The 20,188-nt window shown below is 34.2% G+C and overlaps 1 long non-coding RNA gene across 2 annotated transcripts; it reads right to left on the reverse strand.

Annotated features, from left to right (window-relative positions):
- Positions 1-15,818: 15,818 nt before the first annotated feature.
- On the reverse strand, positions 15,819-19,040 carry LOC120080210 (uncharacterized). 2 transcript variants are annotated; one of them, XR_005482440.2, is made up of 4 exons: positions 18,345-19,040; positions 17,277-17,432; positions 17,091-17,206; positions 15,819-16,486 (listed from the first exon to the last, which is right to left on the reverse strand). It is a non-coding gene; the product is annotated as an uncharacterized LOC120080210 (long non-coding RNA). The 2 variants fall into 2 exon arrangements; XR_016530231.1 differs by having other exon boundaries at positions 17,277-19,040.
- Between the last annotated feature and the right edge of the window lie 1,148 nt (positions 19,041-20,188).

Here is a 20,188-nt window from a genome sequence, read left to right on the forward strand (position 1 = left end):
AAATATCCCAATAACCGTACTATCCCTAAATTTTGTAATAAGATTTTGTTCTATGTGCCACGTGCACAAGCCATGAAATGTCGTGGAAAAAAAGGCACGAATAGCATTGCTGATAGATACCATCCCATCAGACACAAACACTAAATTATCGGGTTCTCCGATACTGCATTTCAAGTTCGACATAAACCATTTCCATGATCGTTTGGTTTCATTGTCCACTATTGCATATGCTAGTGGGTATAATTGATTGTTCCTGTCCATAAAAACTGCACCAACATGGTCCCTTTGTATTTTCCTTTCAAGTGCGACCCATCAACAATTATCACAGGCCGATAACTTGCGAAACCTCTAATACAAGGCTCTAATGCCATAAATATATACTTGAAATGCACGTTATCTTCAAGTTCGATCTCAACCACTGTACCCGGATTCTCTATTTTTAACGCTTCCCCATAAGCATGTAGTATGGAGTATGAGTATTTTGGAGTACCTTTAGTGAGATCATATGCGACTTCCTTGCACACCATGCTTTATCATAACTTATGTTCATGCCATAATATCTCCTTATATCCTTAACGATATGACAAAGTTTATAAATACGTCCTGTTCCTGTAAACTTAACTTTAATCAACTGACCAACAAACGTAGCAGTTGCTTGTCTATGGTCGTGATTCATAATTTCGATGGAACATGTGTGCGAACTACAGTACTTTGTGTTCTTGAATATATCAGACCCTTCCATTTTCACTGCACGAAGGCTCCACTTACAAGTCTCCTCAATACATTTGACAGTGAATAAAGATTTGGTTGACTTCCTGACCCTAAATTCAAAATTTTTGTTGATGGACAAAATAGATAATCGCATTTTCAAGTCCTTTTTACTAAAAAATAGTTGACCAACTTCAACGTCCTCTGTCCAGATGAAGAGGTACAAGGCATAATCAACTCTCTCCTATGATTTGAAGACACAGATGGTAGAACCACTGAAGCTGTTGTAGAACAACGCACATCTCAATGATCACGATCCATTTCATTCAATCCTGCTGGTTGCTCATTAACATCCACTGAAGAACCACAACGTTGCTCTGGATGACCACAATCCATATAATCAAGTCTAGATGATCTCTCATTACTAACAACTGAAGTACCGCGTAATTCTATATCACCATAATTCATTGAATTTAATCTTGCTAGATTAGTGCGGTTGTCGTCTAGTGATAACATCGATGGTACAGTGTTGGTAGACAATGGAATATAATCCTCTTCCTGACGAAACTATTATGATTCCCCGTATTGTCTATCCAAACCCCATTCTAATATTTTCGTCATGATTCGATTTTAGCGTTACAGATAACTGAAGTTTACTAAGCTCTTCTCGAAAAAGAAGGAAGCGAACATCATCATCATTTCTTATGTATTGTGGAGGGGCTTCATGTTCAAGCTTATATTTAACTCTCATTATAAGATCAAACTCTGAAGAACTGACATTTGTAACCCTGTAAATGTGAGATTTATGTTCTTCATACTTAATGTAACAAGCACAATGATTCCTGTCAACTCTCCCCCAATATACAAACTTTCATTCTCATCCCAATCACCTCCATATCGAATAAGTAGACACTTTTCTGTCATCCTACAAAGTAAGAGAACATTTGTCATTAAGTCGTACAAGCAATTGAAGTGTACTCTCAATCTCTCTTAATCTCACTCTCTCTTTTACTCTTGCTCTCTCTTACTCTCGTTCTCTTTCTCTCAATACAAAATTTCGTAATATTACCTTTCCAGAAATAACACAGCAAAAATAATGAAACAAACTCAAAATAATGAAACACCGCTCTGAAAAAGCCTCGTCTTAGAAATCCTTGTTCGAAAAAACTCCGTTCAACAAAACACTGTCGAAAACCAGAGAAGTAATCACCGTTGAAATGGAGTTTAGAGTTTAAGGAAATTACCATTGTATTGTGTTTAGGTATTATTGATTTGAGGCTTCAATCGTGAAAATCGTCAAATCATTTGTACAATAATGAGCAATCATAATAAACCAGAGAATTTCAAGCAAGAGTGAAGGTGTTTAACCAGATGAGAGCAAGACTTATAATGTGAGGCACTTGTGAGGGAAATTTACGTAATTTGGTATGGCAATGAGGTCAGCAAAGGGTCAATTGACATTTTGGCCCAAAAAATAGGTCATCCATACAAGACACCTTCGATTGACCTCTCTCTTTGTTTAACAAACTCATGTTTACATCCCACCGCCTTATTTTGATTATATATGATATAATCGGTATGATGTATAAGATACATCTAGTGGAGGATTGATGTAAATGAGATTTATATTAAGTACCACGGAATAGAAAAAGAACTATGGTTTATATGTTTCATGAGATAGAATATTAAAACTATAGGTTATAAATATAGTATGATAAGTTGGTTATCATTTATATTTATAATAATATTAATTATTGGATAATTAATTCTTTTTCTTTAATAACCAAGTGAGTGGGTGGTTATTGGATTCATGGTAACCGTGAGTTTAAAAAGAAAGTGGTTTTCCTATTTTGAAAAGATGATTTACAAACGATTGAAAAAGTTTTTGGAGTTTTTGGAGTTTTTCTCTCGCGCAAAAGAAACTCACGGAGTCGTCAAGTAAATACAGATTTACTAAACGACGACTGGGTGAGCTAAACGATCGTGCAGTGGTGAGCTAAACGATCGTGCAGTATTTATTAAATGTTCGCATAGTTTTGCTAGACGATGGCTTGCCCAAAGTAAACGATTATGTAGTGTCTGTAGGCAACAGACCGAGCTAAACAATGAGCTAAACGATCACATAGCTTTTGCTAGACGATCGCTTAGCTTTATCTAAACGATTGGGCATCGACCTATACGATAGGTCTCTGCCATCTCCTACTTGCCCAGTCGTGTACGCGATCGATGTTTCCTCCTTTGTCTGCCTCATACCAAGTCCGAACAGAGCCCACTCTCTGGATTCTCACACCGAGAATACCAAGGTAGCCTTGTTGGTGGTTTCATACTCAACTCGACACCGTCGAGGTATTCTGGAGGTCGTTCGTGTCGCTGAGGAGTTCTTGACCGAGGCAATCGTTGAGAACGAGCGCGAAGTGTTCGTGTTGTATTGCGGTCGTGTAGATCGAACATTCGAGGTTTGCTGATTGTTCGAGTAGTCGCGCAACGGAGCATGGAGGCGCATCTGCAAATGTTCATACATTTTTCCCTTTGAGCATTTGTAGTTTTTCATGCTGTAATTTCTATATGAATTGAATAACCGCTTGTTTGAAGTCGACTGTAAATGTATTGTTTAGTTATGATTGTGATTTGGAATAATCTTGTTCCGCTGCTCATGGAAATCATGAATCTGATTTCCTTCAATTGGTATCAGAGCCTGGTCCTCTGATATTCCAAATTACAGATTTGAATTGAACGCATTTTTTAGTCATGGTGGGTTTTTGCATTTGTGGTTAACCGTTTTATGCATTTGTGGATGAATTGATGAATGTTTCGAGTTTAAATTGCTTTTTTCTTAAAGCTTTCGGTATTACAAAGTGTTAATTGTTAGGGCCCTTGTGTTTTTAGCGAAATTAATATCGCAATCGAGTCTGTAATTCCAAAAGTTTGAGTGTGTTGAGTCGTTCGTGTTGAAGCTTCGGCGTATGACGATGTAGTTCTCAACGAAGAAGAAGACCAAGCGTTGGTTGGATCGTGTAGCCTCAGGTAAGCGATCGTTGGGATTTAACTAAATGATTGTTTAGATTTTTTTTTCTAGATGATCGTGTAGTATTTTATAATCGATTGTTTAGCTACTGCTAAGCGATGAGGTAAATCGTTTACCATATCGCGTGGCGTTGGTTGCGTGATCGTGTAGGCGCTGGAGGTAGATGATTGTAGTGGGAGCATGCGATGCTCGTCGTTTAGTAGAAGGGGCGCGCTAGACGATCTTGTAGTTAGCAAGCTTCATTGCTTAGTTACTTCCAGCTGCTCGTCCACTACCAAATTTCACCGACAGCCATCGTCAATTTCATCAATCTCTTTCCATCGTCGTTAACTTTGCACCATTGTCGAATCTTGCTTTGGTTCTGTCGGAATTTTGGGTTTTGGGTAAGATTGGTTGGTTTTCTCTAAGGTCTTGTTTATCCATTGGCCATCATTTTTTGGCTTCAATTAGTTGATATCCATTGCGTTTGGCTTTTGGATTGAAGTTTTAGCGTGTTATTGGTCACTGTCTAGCAAATTTGGATTCAGTTTCAGCAAGATTTTTGTAAGTTTTTTGTGAGTTTTTTTGTAAACCTTGGTTATCCATTCAATTTTAGTTTGGATTATAGCTTTATGAACGATCCAAAACACATTGATTGATTACTTACTTGCTTCATGAAAAGTTTTTTGTTTATTGAGTACCTTGATTAATGATTTTTAGTTATTTAGTTCTTATAAAAGTTATTTATTTTATGACAATCATTTGGTTTTAGCCCATTTATGAAAAATTCATTTTTAAATGTATGCATGCATATAATGACGACCTAGTATAAGTTCTAGCTAGAGTGCTGGGTTAACTATGTAAGTCCATATTGTCCATTTTGACAATTAACGGATCCTTTGTCATTACTAGGTAAGTCCTTTAAAAAAAGTCTATAGGATAATATGCACAAGATTATGTTAGATTTATGTTCATAATTGACATATTTTTTTGATGAATAATTTGATAAATGCTGGTTACGTATGATTGTTAGGAAATGGTACAAGTTAGAGGAAGAGACGGTCATAGGATTGCCAGAGGGGACGAAATCCTGAAGACCAAAACACAACAATTCATGATCCACAAGTTCAAGAACCTCATGTACCATAAGATCCCCTAGCGCCTAGTGACCCTTTGTTAGCTCTAAAAAAGAGCTATGATTCCTAGCTTAATTCGAGCTAATGAGTGGATTTTTTGTGTTTATTTCCCTATATTTTAGGTATCAAGCAACCAAGAGGTAGAATTAATCATTTGGTGAAGAACGGGGTTAATTTGAAGCAATTTGGAGTTAATTTGAACATCCGGGCTTCAAAGAAGTTGAAAAGACCAAAATGCCATCGAGTTCCACAGAGTATGATCAGTCATTGAGCATCATCGAGTACCATCGAGTAAAAGGTTGTTGAGTAATCAAGAAAATGCTACCGAGTCAACGAGCATTGAGTATTGAGTCGTCAAGCATCGAATAGCGAGTATTTGGCAGTGGACGCAACGTTGCAATGCTAATCCAAGTGTCACAACGCTCTGAAGTTCCATCACCGCCAGCGTCCCAACGCATCTCAATGCTGAACTCCAACATTGAAGGCAGAAGCATGAGCATTGCAATGCTTCAACAATTGACAGACATGGAGCTAAGTGTGCGCGCAAATGAGCGTTAGCTATACATTGAACTTCTTGTCTGACACTTCCCTCTCGTCGTATCAGTGTTGCAACGCTACGCTGCTTTGATCACTATATATTCCTCTTCTCGGCCTTAGGCTGTGACATGCCAAATTTTGGAGGCCAAATCAATGGAGGCCGAAGTTAATCTTCATTCTTTTTCTATTCCCTTCAAATTTCAGTATCTTTAGGTTAGTTTTTATTTTATCTTCGGATTATGAACGTGTATTGGAACGTATCCCGTCAGTTTGTCTATGAATCGATGAGGTAATATTTTGTTTAGTTCTTGGATCGAACAATCTTGTATTTTGAAGATTTTTCTGTGTTGGGATTGGTGTCCTCATTCTCCCGGAGTCTCGTAGTTTGTAAACTTTGCACACGTTGTTATCAATAAAATAAGAGTTATTTTATTTACATTTACTCATATCCAATAAACAAAGATCTGTGGTTATTATATGTAAACTTAAGCATGTACATGAGATATACAAGTGGATCTAATAACCTAAAAAGGTCTGTAATATATGGATCAAGGAAGGATACTTTATCCTAATGACACTACAGATACAGTCTGCTTTGTAGAGGTTTACAAGTGTTTTAAACTACTACAGATGGTCTAATCTTGGCCATTCATGTGGAGACATGCAAGTGGGGGTGTCCTATACAAAGAGTTTGTATAAAACCGAACCACAAGATGATTCGTCTCTTTATATAACACCGTTGATACTTGAGACTTACATCTCACTTTAACGACCATAAATGACGTGACTTTAATCCTGAGTTTTTTGGGAACTCTTGCCTTTAAGGGAAAACCTTTGATTAGTATGGGTGAGAGTGGCAAGATTACCAACTCAACAAGCCTACCTTTTTGGGGATTTGTTTGATTGGGGAGCTGGGAACTCAGTTACACAAGATGAAATTCACTCATTCCTCGAAACAAGGGTAAGTAGATAGATTGCTCCCTTAAGGGTTGATTCCGGGTCTTGAACATAGTGGTCACATCCTCTTTTTGGAAGAGAGGACCCAGTCATAATAGGACTATGACTTATTGTTCATTAGAGGAATCAGTGGTACTTAAGGAGTTAGATGTAACTATAAGGGAAAAACAATAAATTGGCCCAACTGTACTTACGAGCGATCTGTGAAGGGTTATCGTACTGTTGCTTGGTTGATATGGACATAGAAATATATCTATAATGAGGAGAGTGCAGTTGTCGGTCTTTAGTAGAGTGCCCGACAGTTAATGGATGGTGGATCCCGTGACTAAAGAGTTTAGTCAGTTATTCACGTACCATTAGAGCTTCAAGCTACAGGTCCATAAGATCCCCTTGGGCGTAAGTGAGATCGTTCCAAGCTCATTGTGACAGAATCAACGCATTCACAATCAAACAAAATAGATATGCAGTTAACAACTAATTATAGGCATGCTTTCAAACTTAAACAACAAGAGAACAAGAAACGTACCAGTTGAAGAGCTCTTCTTCACCAAAATCTCACTCTCGTCCAACGGACTACTCCTCTCGCTCTCGTTGAGAACGTGCAAGTAAATTATCCACCAAATCATGGTCGTCTACCCACGAACGAACTTCACACGAACACAGCAGTAGGGAGGACGCCACCACTTAGAACCCTCAGTATTCTTGGTGTGAGAATCTAGGAGGTGTGGGCTCTATTGGATTTGGTAGAGAGAAGGAGGAAGAGAAGATCGTACACCACGACCAAGCAAGTGGGAGAAGTCTGATTTCTATCGTATAGATGATGCTTGATCGTTTAGGAAGAGGTACACGATCATTTCGTAAAAAGGCCGCGATCGTATAGACAATCGCTTAGTAAACGCTCGGGCGCGCGATCGTTTAGAAAAAAGCTAGATGATCGTTTAGTAAGTTGCGTGAGTGTATACGATCATTTAGAAAATTTAAGCTATCGTGTAGGCTCTCGGTTTGCTATGCGATAGGAAATATAAACTAAACGTGAGCGAATTATTGATCTCTTGCAAAATGAAAATGATTTTCATTTTATTCTTCAGTTACGAAAATTGAAAGCAAACTTCCCACCATCACATAGTTACGGAGAAAATGCCGGCACAATTAACCTATAATTATCCAAAAATTAATAATAAATATAGTCATATTATATTCATTAACCTATGATTTAATATCACATCAAATGCAATATATTAACTTATGTTCGAGGGATTCTGGAAGAAAGTGTTCTTCAAAGGTAAGGGTTTCTGAAACTCATAGTTTTTCTTTATTATTGCATGTTATAATTTATGTAAATGCATATATTGTTCTTGTTTAACTGTAAGAGCTTTGCTTGAATCCTTGGAAGAGGGAAGGGAGATGGAGAGGAGGAGAGGGACTTTTCAGAGATCTTTTCTCTTCTATGTGTTTCTTTTCAGAAAGAACTCTTCTCTCAGCAAAATCCAAGGACAGATATGAATCCTATCACTATTCATCTATAACCCCACGTACATGGCTGAGAGAAATTAGGGGGAAAGAGTTGTAACTCCCTCTCTTTAATTAATTAATATTAATTTAATAAAATTAAATTAATAATAATTATACATATAATAACAACCTTATTATATATATATATATATATATATATATATATATATATATATATATAACCTATGTGTTATATCCCATATAACACATAATTTTTAGTTACATATTGCATAAAATACAATATAACTTATAGATGTATTTTTCCTCAACTATACATGACATTTAATATAAATCACATTTATATTGAATTCACTTATATGAATCTCATTCATATAATTGATATTTGGATCATATCCAAATATTTAATTCCTCTCAATATAAATCATATTTATATTAAATTTAATTACATGAATCTCATTCATATAACTAGTATTTGAATCATATTCAAATTCCTTTCATATTATAATGCATCAAATACATTATATTAATTATATTTCATAAATAATTAATTTAATTAATTATATCATATATAATTAATTCCCTCAATTAATTTGAACACTTCAAATTAATCTAAAAATAATTCTCAGTTAAATCCCTGTTGAGCTACAGAGGGGACCTTATGGACCTGTAGGTTGAAGCTCAATTGGTACTCAGATAGTTAATTGAACTTTTTAATTAAATCACCCAATATTCGTTAATTGCCAATCATTCCACTAAAGATCGACAACTGCACTCTTCGCACTACAGATAAATTTTTGTGTCTATTGGATATAACCAATCAACAGTGCGATGACCCTTCACAAATTGCTTGTAAATAAAGTTGGACCAAAATTACCATTTTGCCCCTATAGTTACATCTAACTCCTTAAGTACCATTGATCCCTCTAATGAACAATAAGTCATAGTCCAACTATGACCAAGTCCTTCTCGGGCCAGGAGAGGGTGTGGCCACTATGTTCAAGCCCCGGAATCAGCCCTTAAGGGAGCAATTTATCTATATGCCTCTGCATCAGCGAAGGAGTGAATTTCGTCTTGTGTAGCTGTATTCCCAACTCCCCAGTCAGACAAATCCCCAAAATGGTAAGCTTGTTGAGTTGGCAATCTGGCCACTCTCACCCATACAAATCAAAGGACCGCTTTCATGAGCACGAGTTCACAACTCACTCAGGATTCAGGTCATGTCACCTATGGTCATCCTAATAAAATGTAAGTATCTATTATTAACGACGTTATATAAAGAGACTAATCATTTCGTGGTTCAGTCTTATACAAACTCTTTGTATAGGATACCCTACATGTCTCCACATGAATGATCAAGATCAGATCATTTGTAGCCTTTACAACACTTGTAACACCTACAAAGTGGGTCGTATTCGTAGTATCACCAGGATAAGATACCCAGCCTTATCCATCTACTGCAGACTGTTTAGGTTATTATTTAAACAAGATACACTTGTATGTCTCTACATACTTGTTTAAATTACATGAAATAACCTCGAATCTTAGTTTATTGGATTGAGTATATGCTTATAAAATAACACATATTTTATTAACAACAATCTATTTATATAAAGTTTACAAACTACGAGATTACAAGAGATTTAAGACACCAATCCCAACAATTTCTTCTAATACTTCGAAAACGTGTATGGAGTAGGAGGTAAGTAAGTTTTCCCTCCTCGTTCTTGAGGATGTAGGTCAAGGAAAATTTTTAAAAGTTGTAAATTTTTTCTTGCATTAATTCCATCTTTTGACTTTTTATTTATATCTAATGATGTACCTATAATACTCTCGCATACATTCTTCTCCACGTGCATGATATCCAAGTTGTGGCGTATTGGTAATTCCTACACAATCAAAGTTTCAAATCATTAATAACCTAGTTTGAACCTTAATAATTTGAAACTCAATAAAATATGCCATAAACTTAGAGTTCGTTAACCTTCCAATATGGTAGATAGAAGAAAATTAACCGCTTCTTCCATCTTTGATTTGATGATTCTTTATGACTCATGCTCTTTCTCTTTTCACATTTCCTCGAGCAATTATCAAAATCTTCAAGTTGGGCATAAATTGCACTATTTGTTGCAATTATGATAGGTAACTCTTCTTCTATTTCCCCATCAAACCATGCTTTTTTCCTCTAATATGGATGAGCCCTTGATAAGAATCGACCATGACTCATATATGCAAATTTTTTGCTAGTTTCAATCGATAAGAATGAGTATTATCTCCACACGTTGGACATGCACATTTACCTTTTGTGGTGCATCCAACAAGATTTCCATATGATGGAAATCATTTATAGTCCACATAAGAATTAATCTCAAATTGAAATGTGTTTTACCTACAATATCATAAACTTGTACTTCTTTCCATAGTTGTTGTAAATCTTCCACAAGAGGTTGTAGATAAACATCAATATCATTTCTTGGTTGTTTAGGGCCAGGAATCAACAATGTCAATATTATATTTTCGTTTTTCATGCATAACTAAGGAGGAAAGTTGTAAGTAACAAGTATGATTGGTCAACAACTATATCAACTACTCAAATTAGAGAATGGGTTAAACCCATTTATAGTAGGGCCTAACCTAAAATTGCATGTATCCATAGAAAACTTGGGCCATTTTTTTATCAATAGTTTCCCATGCAATAGAGTCAATTGGATGTCAAATCTTTCCATTAGTACTTTTATGGTTCCAATGCCATTGTAAACATTTACTAACTTTATTTATTTTAAACATCTGTTTAAGTTGTGGAATGATAAGAAAGTATCTCAATACCTTGTTAGGCACACCTTGTTTGATTTGGTTTGTTTGTCCATCAATCTTCCATCTTGAAGTCGCACAATGAGGACAACCTTCTAACTTTTCATTCTCATTTCTAAATAGGCAACAATCTTTAACACATGCATGAATTTTTTTGTAGCCTGAATCAAATTCCTTGAATAGTTTCTAACTTCATAAATAGATCTTGGAATAACATTGTCCATTAGGAGTATGTCAAGCAAAATCCCCAAAAGGCTAGGGAAGGTTGTATCTGACCAACCATTAAAAGTTTTCAGTTTATACAATGCTACGATTGCTGACATTTTCGTATACTTTGTACAACTTGCATACAATCGAGTATTTTCCTCTTGAACCTTTTGAGAAAAATTGTTTTCCTTCCTTGATGTACAATGGTCATCAATGTTGTTCTTTTCGCCCATATATATGCTCTCATAGAAGTTTGTTGCTTCAAACAAAAAACTATCATCAACAACTTCATTTGACTTTATCCCCTTCACACACTTCTCCATGATGATACTAAATATTATATGTAGGGTCCATTCTCTTAATGACCAAGTGTTCATATATAATTTGAAAATCACAATGTTGCATATTTCTACATTCTTTACATGGACACAAAACTTTATTAGCATTTGACTTCCTTTTTTTTTTTTCACTTTTTGAAGAAAATTCCATGCTCCTTCCATATACTTATTAGTAGTACTATTAGACAAAATCAATTTGGTTAAGTATGCATCAAAAGATTAACTCAAAAGTAATAGTTAGTTACTTTTATACCGATTTAGATGCACCTAATCTTTGCTGAATATTTTCAAGGTGTTGTAATCTTAATTGGACGACCAGCTCAATCGTCAATGACTTGATCAACAAGCACTATTTGAGAAAAGAGAGTATCAATTTTCAATGAGCTATATGCTCTAAGTTGGTTGTTCGTAGAATACTTTAGAATGCCAAGGTTTCATTCATGTTGTAAGTATTCTTTTGCTCTTGTTTTGTTTGTCTTTCGTGTGGTTTGTCTTCTACAAACTTAAGATTTAAGCTATGTTAGATGTGATTTGATGTGCTAAAACTACTTCAATAGAACTAGGGCTAACTTTTAAAAAATCAAAGACAATTCATGATCTCAAATATCATGGATCCTATATTTGTATGCACAAATGAAAACTCATGTAAACACAATAAAGATTTAATATGCGAAGGTTGTTGTTAAGTACTCTCGAGAAACCAACACAGGCCATCTCTAATAGGTAGCAAACTCAAAACTATCAACTAGAAAAGAACTCATGTGTTTATACATGTTGTATAAACTATAAAACTACAAAACTCATCTTCAAAACAATAATGATTTTCCCATCCAAGGGAGCTCATTAACCATTATAGATTGGGAGTAAGTTTTGCCTTTAGGTACTTAGCTTCTACCTGGTGTACCCTTTCTTAAGTCTTAATTCTTCTATAATTGTAGCTTGCTTTCATTAAAATCAATTATTTGTATGTGTAAGAAGCTACTTATGTTCCATTGATGGTTTATCTAAAACACACTAACTATTGACTTTTTGGCCCTTAACCTCAAGTTAATTAATTTTAATTAATTAATTAATATCTTGATGATAACAAACCTATTTTTATTTATTGATAATTTGAGTATTTTGAAGTGTCTATTAGGTAGAGCTCGGAACAATGATTCCAACGCAATTTGAATCACTCAAATAGGAGTTTAAACAAAGAAGTTAAGGTCGAAACAAGCTTGACGAAAAAATCCCGAGCCAATAACGTGGCAAAATTTTTCTCATCAAAATAGACCAATTGAAATGCGTCACTTGGAGCAATGGAGTAGTAACACACATGTTGGGATTTTGAGATTTTTGATTGGTTTAAAAAAAGAAAATGATTTTAAAAGAAAAATAAATTTAATATTATTTTATGTTTGTGTCTGACGGCTAGTTTTAGACACATGATGGATTTTTGCTTTTTGATTGGGTTAAAAAGAAAATGAATTTTAAAAAGAAAAATAATTTAATATTATTTTTTGTTTCGGTCTAACAACTAGTTTAGTTTAAATTCCAATCATTCAATTTTCTTTTACCAACATCCAATGACTCAAATTGAATTTGGATTTCATCTATCCATCTCTTTCTAATCTCTCCATCTCCAAAATTAAAACAACAATTTCACATATTTTTACAATCCTCCATATAATTCATTAAGCCTCTATTGTTGCTCTCTCCAAGATTTAATTTTCTTCTTTTTCATCTTATTCTTGAGAAAGATTTATGTATGGTGAGGATTGATTTGTTGTGAGCCCAAAGTTTGTAAATCCACTCTTTTAGAGAGTTTTGTTCTTTAATTTTTCAAACATTTTGTAAGAGTTACACTTGATCTGTAAAAAGAGCGGTTGTAACAGTTTGATCCTAATTCATGGAAAGGATTGAGTTTGCTCTTGAACTCTAATCCGTGGAAAGAGTCGGTGAGATCCTTATACAAAATCCTAAGAGGTGTTTGAAAAAGTAGATGTAGGTCGAGTTTGACCGGACCACTATAAACTTTTGGGTGTTAAGTTTTCTATCCCTATACTACTTTAATTTTGCAAGTAATGTGTTATTATAGTTTATTACATGGAATTAATTGCAATATTTGTTTTTGAAGTCAATTGCTTATATTTGTTTATTTTTTATTGGTAGTTCTTAAACTTCTACATACATTACCAATGTTGTTATGAAAATTAAATTAGTTGCTTAAAAGTATTATTATTTTTTAATTGCTTGATTAATTTGAATTGAATTTGTTTGTATGAATTTATTGCTTATATTACTTGTTAGCAAAAAGTTTATTAATTTGATTAATTGTGCCCACTTGGAAAAAAAAAAGTTTTAATTAGCTTTAATAAACCCTATTCACCCCCTCTAGGGTTTTCATACCGACCTACATTAATATCATCTAGGCTAACTCTTTTCTACCTTGTGTACTTTCCATATTATCAATGAAAACTCTCCGTTTTTTGATAAAAAAAATTGACACGTCACATAAGTGAGATAAAAAAAATACTTATGGGAAAATAAAACTTTAAGGTTTTTTGATAAAAAAAAAATTGACACACCACATAAGTGAGACAAAAAAATATAGAGACAAAAAATATACTTATGGAAAAATAAAAATTATAGCAGATAGGATTGGAAAGCTTTTGCACTTCTAACTCATTTTCAGTGATACGTACTTAAACTTTTAAATTTATAACAATTTAGTTTCTTTCACATGTAACCATTTAGTTTATGTAATTTAAATTCTGTGACAATTTAATCCCTACTTTCCAATCAGTTTCTTGATTTGACATGTAAGAAATCTCATGAAATCATAACAATATTTTTTTTATAATAAGCCTCATTCAAATTCTGAAGTAAGAACTAAGTTGTTACATATTAAGTTACCTACATGTAACCAAATTGGAAGTACTAGAATCAAATTATTACAAAAAAGTTCAAGGACAAAATTGTTACAAAAGAAAGTTCAGGGACCAAAAATAATTTTTAACCAACTTTATAAAATTAAGTTTCATTTATTTCTCCATTAAATTATATTCTTATTCATTCACCAATTATTTTTCATAAAATAAACTTCCACTTAGAAAGTCATTAGTACAAAAAACCAGTATTACAATAGCACTAACAATGCACCTCCTTCACTGCTAAACTCCTTAGGTTGAATTTGATACCTATACGGTGCTTGTATCGAAACCATAACATACCAGTCTAAACCATATTCTACATTGTACTAAGAATAAAACAAATGAAATGCCCAGACTCCATAAACCATTCGTGAACAAACAGTTAATTATAAAAATGCCCTTGAAGATGCTCTGTAATGAAAGACAGTTAGGTAGAAGAATAAACCTTCGTTGAGATTGGTGTCCTAATTCTCTCGGTGGTCTCGTAGTTTGTAAACATTTTGTAAACATATTGTTATCAATAAAATAAATGTAGCATTTACTCAAATCCAATAAACTAAGATCTGTGGTTATTTCATGTAACTTAAGCATGTATGTGGAGATATACAAGTGGATCATGTCTTAAGTAATAACCTAAATAGTCTGTAGTAGATGGATAAATAAGGGTCTTATCTTGATGACACTATAGATATAGTCCGCTTTGTAAATGTTACAAGTGTTGTAAAGTGCTAAACTGGTTTGATCCTGACTATTCATGTGGAGACATGCGAGCGGGGTATCCAATACAAAGAGTTTGTATAAGACCGGACCACGAGATGATTAGTCTCTTTGTATAATGTCGTTGATAATTGAGACTTATATTTCACTAAAATGACCATAGGTGACATGAACTTAATCCTGAGTGAGTTGGGAACTCCTGATCATGAGGGCGGTCCTTTGATTTATATAGGTGAGAGTGGCCAGATTGCCAACTCAACAAGCCTACCATTTTGGGGATTCGTCTAATTGGAGAGTTGGGAACTCAGTTACACAAGACAAAATTCACTCCTTCCCTAAAGTAGGGGTAAGAGAACTTAGTCATAGACTATGACTTATTGTTCATTAGAGGAATCAATGGTACTTAAGGAGTTAGATATGACTTATTGTTCATTAGAGGAATCAATGGTACTTAAAGAGTTAGATGTAACTACACGGGGCAAAACGATGAATTAGCCCAGTTGTACTTACAAACGATTTGTGAAGGGTCATCACACTGTTGATTGGTCGTTGATTGGTCATATGAACACAAAAATATATCTGTAGTGCAAAGAGTGCAACGTCGGTCCCCTTGGTAGCTCAGTGAGCTCATTTTGGGATAATTTGAAATGTTCAAATTAACAAGAGGAAATTCAATTATATGTGATATAATTGATATGATGTATTTGATACATTATCGTTGGAAGAATTAATATAAATATGATTTATATTAAATACCATAAAACAGAAAAAGAATTATGATTTATATGTTTCATATGATGAAATATCAAAATTATAGGTTATAAATATAATATGATAAGTTGGTTATTATATTTATTTATAACATATTAATTATATGATAATTAATTATTCATTTTCTCTAATAACCTAATTGAGTGGGAGGTTATTGGAAGTTTTATGGTAACTGTGAGATAAAAAAGAAAATTGTTTTCCAAATCAGTTAGTTGATAATTCATTCAAAATAATCTCACAAAAAGGCTATCAAGTAAAAGTGTTTTACTAATCGATAACATAGAGAGCATACATGATCGAGCTACGAGTTAACTATACGATAGTTACTCGTTCACTCGTTGCTACACAATCGAGTATTAAAGTCTATATGATAGGCTTCGTCTTTCTAAACGATAAAGTATCTAGTTTATACTATAGACTTCATCTCCCACTTACTCGATCATCTATCTCCTGCTTTCCTCAATCCAAAATCATACATAGCCCACAACTTCTGGATTCTCACATCGAGAATACCAAGGCAACCATTGTGGTGATATTCTAATTCTGTTCAAGGATCGAGTTGGACTCGATTGGGATCGAGGTTCATTCAGACGTTCGTTGAGATCGAGTTCTGATCATTGCATTCGAGTTCGTGCTGTTGAACGAGTTGCTGAATGATCGAGGGATACTTGAAGAGTTCTTCAAAGGTTTGCATACTCTATCCCATGTTCAGTCTTTTAAAGAAGCAATTTTCTATTTATGCATAATCGTTTCCATTTAGACTGTAACTATTTGTGTTCTTTCTCAACGGGATTTGGAATGATCCGCTTCCGCTCACTGGATATCTATATTTAGATTTCCTTCACCTTCACTTGGTCTTCCTTTGTCAACAAAAGAACAGTTGTTGGAAGAGATAAAATCAACGAAATAGAAACCCTGTGGCAAGAAAAGAGAATTGAAACGAGAAATCCAAGCCATGATGAAACAATATATTTTATCATGTAAAGAAGACAATATACATCAAGTGGCGAAACAAAAAACCCAACCCTATTGTAAAAAGTAAATTTGGCTATTTCTTTTTATTGAATTTCATGAGAGACTTTTACTACAGAAAAAGGAATAAGCCTTCAATAGAAGTAATCAAGTTATAGAAATTACAAGACAACAATTTGCCCCTTCTATGTTTAACAAATATTTAAATGTGAGCCACTTAAAAAGGATAGACAAAAAAGAATAGCTAAAATAAATTTTATCTTGGAGTAAACTAATAGGTCTTGAAAGTCCTAGCCTTTCCTGAAAACTCTAAAAAACAATCAGATCCCTAAGTCTAACCATCCAAAAGTTACACCAATCATTTGCCCAATAGTGCAATCGACCCTCAGAGCAACAATATGATTCAAGAAAAGCAAAAATTATTAAAAAGAATGTTCCATAAAGAACTCCAAGTCTTAAGTTCGTGATAAAAGATTATTATCATAATGTTGAAATCTACTGACCAACCGAGTCCAACCGTCCCTATCACTAACAATAAAATAATTACCTATTTGCTTCTAAGCAAGCCAAGGAATCTATTTGGTTGAATAAGTCTTTCGCATCATCAGGAATTCCAATGCCAAGGAAGAATTTTGCCAGACCAAAAATTGTATCCCTAGGAAGCTTTAGATGAAAACCAAATTGATATATGATAAATTAAGGAACTAAAATGCTAATTTATGTCTTCACTCACATTTAAGCTTCCAGAAGTAACGCCAGTAAATGCTATCAACCCTCGAACGACTGAAGATGTGGTTGCAAGAGGCCCATGATGTTCGTATGCATCAACAAATTTTTCCTCGAAATATAAAGCTCCATCATTTGCAAGACAAAGACTTTATCAAATTACCTATATGGAGTAATTAGTCAAGAACAAAAAAGGTGCAGATATTAATAATGCAATAAGAAGTTTCTAATTTGGATAAGGATTTTTCTCCAAATGTGCACTGAGACAAGAAGGAAAATGCTATTAGGTTCTACAACAATTGAAACTTGAGGGAAACAATACTAGACATAATTGTCATTTTTCTTTCCATAAGACCAATTCTTACCAACTTTAATTCATACACTCATTTTTAATTACCAGAGATTTCAAATGCTCAAATATTATGTGAGACCAATGGCAGAGGAACAATAAAATCTTTAAAGGGCTCATGAGAACTTCGAGTGATGCGTGGTCCCTTATAAGGTTCTACATTTCTCTTTGGCATTGATGGTAAAGTCCTTCTGTATATCTTTTTTCTTTTCAATAGGAACCAAATTGCACAGGCAAGTATAGTTAGATAGATATGCTTTGTTGCCTAACTATGAAAGAAACGGAGACTTCAAGGGAAAAGAAACAGAGACTTCAATTTACACCAAGGAAAACAATAGTCACATAACCATGAAAGAAAAACTGGATAAACTTTTTCCTTTGTGTCAAATTCCTTCCTAATTCAAACCAAGCACAAAAAGTTGAAAATGCAAGAACCAAGTTTGCACGATAATCTACTTTTGGTCATTGAAGGAGTGGCCCAAGAGAAGGAGATTTAGAACACAACCACAAAACTTCAATAACTAAACTTGAAATTTCACCCCCTTTCTTTTGCATCTTTATGTTTATACTAAATACTTTATGTTAGTAAACAAACTAGTTTAAATTATAAGTCCGAACTTCAAACAAAAGAGATACACTAGTAGAAATCAAAGCTTTTCAAACACAACCCTCAAAGTTAATGGTGTAATTAATTATATACATGCACGCAGAAAGACATTGAGATACCTTATTTTCAGGCCTTTAAGAATTTTTTGGAAAAAGAAAAACCCTTTCCGATTCAGATTCATAGAGAAGTGAGAATCTTTGTGTAAATTGATTTGCAGAAATTCTTCCTCCAAATCCATTCCAACAATTCAAATTACCTCTCTTCCTCTCTTGATGTCTTTGGTGCAATCTCTCGACCTTTTTTCTGACGAATTCACTAATTATTGATTTATGGAATCCAAATGCATGATTACTTTCAAATGGAAAAGCATGGAGAAAAGAAGAGATAAAAAAATCCTAGAAGGCAATGTTGGCAAAAACAAAGCCCTAGCTAAAAAAGCAAAAGCGTTTAAGTGTCGACTGACTAAAATCATTCAAAACAAGGGAGATTTATGAAGGAGTAAGAAATTTGCCAAGTGAGTAACAATGGAGGAGAAGTTGGAGATGGATTGTTGCTCAAATGTCTAAGGACAAGGAGATACTATAAGGAATGACTATGGAGAAATGATGTAATTAATGCATAAGAAGATGCTCGAACGACGCCTATGGAGATGTTGGAATGATCAAAGGAAGTCTATGGAGGGAAAGAGAGTGATTTGTATAAAGAAGAAGGGGAAGAGAGCGATTTGTGAATGAAGTCTGTGAAAGAGGAAGGAACGATTTGGGTGATCTAATCCTGGGCAGCCAAACTAATTTTGGAAAGATTTTATTCAAATTTTTTTTTGGGCAACCAAACTAATTTTTGTTCCCTATCTTCTTTTCATTTTTCAATAGCCTTATTTAAAAAAAAGACTATCCTCAAAGGCTATTAAAAATTGTATTTATTATAGTGACATGAGACTCCATAGAATTCTGTGCCTCGTAAATAATTCAAGATACGAGGGTCTGGGTTTTCCTACCCCTGAATAACAACCTCTCGTATCAATATACTTATCTTCCTAAAAACTTCAGATCGATGGCGGCATGGTAAGTAAGTCGTCGTATGGCATTGTGCTAACATCATCGTCCATCTGATCCCATAAAAAAAAGATTAAATTTAACTTAAATATTTACTATAAATCAATATGATTACAATTGAAAAGGACAAATAATATATAAAATTACAATTAGTATGATCAATTAGTTGAGGAATATACCCTTCATCGTGAACAGTTAACGATAAATACACCCTTCGTTGTTTACAGTTAACTATAAATACACCATTCTTTATGAATAGTTAAAAAAGGTTACACGAAAAAACCAAGAAATAATAAAAAAAAAAAATCCAAATCCAATAACTAAGTCGCATCGCGTGCTTGATTGGGACAATTCTGTCTATTATGTTCTCATCTACAAATTGTGCAACGTATCTTGTAACGTTCCCTCCAATCCATCTCGTTTTGCATGCGAGTAGTACACGATCTGCCAACGTTTCTAACTCGTAATTCATCGAGATAAATAATGGGGAAGTTAGGATCAGACCAACATTTTTTATCGGGGATGGGCTCGAATGGAGGTGAATTAAGTGGAAATTTTGTAATAATCCTCAACGCAGTACAAGTTGTTAACCCATGGTCTTACACATAGCTATGACATGGGAACATGGGATTCCATAACTCTGCCACTTATTGCATGTGCATGTTCTTTCATTTAACTTTATTAGATATGTGGTTCCACCTTTTAGTGTTAATGCGTTGATTGGGGTGGTGACCTGTCCTATGGTCAAATATATTAACGACATGTTTAGTTGCACGTCCTTTCCGACATGTTAATTTCTTAACTGCATACCTTTGACATATACGACAATTAATTAGAATATTTCATAGTTAGTACGAACATGAGGGATAACTAACATGGGAATAATTTACCATGTGAAACACTTTCCA

This window comes from Benincasa hispida, chromosome 6, assembly GCF_027475165.1.
Source record: "Benincasa hispida cultivar pf3 chromosome 6, pf3_genome.v1.1, whole genome shotgun sequence".
Classification (NCBI taxonomy): domain Eukaryota; kingdom Viridiplantae; phylum Streptophyta; class Magnoliopsida; order Cucurbitales; family Cucurbitaceae; genus Benincasa; species Benincasa hispida.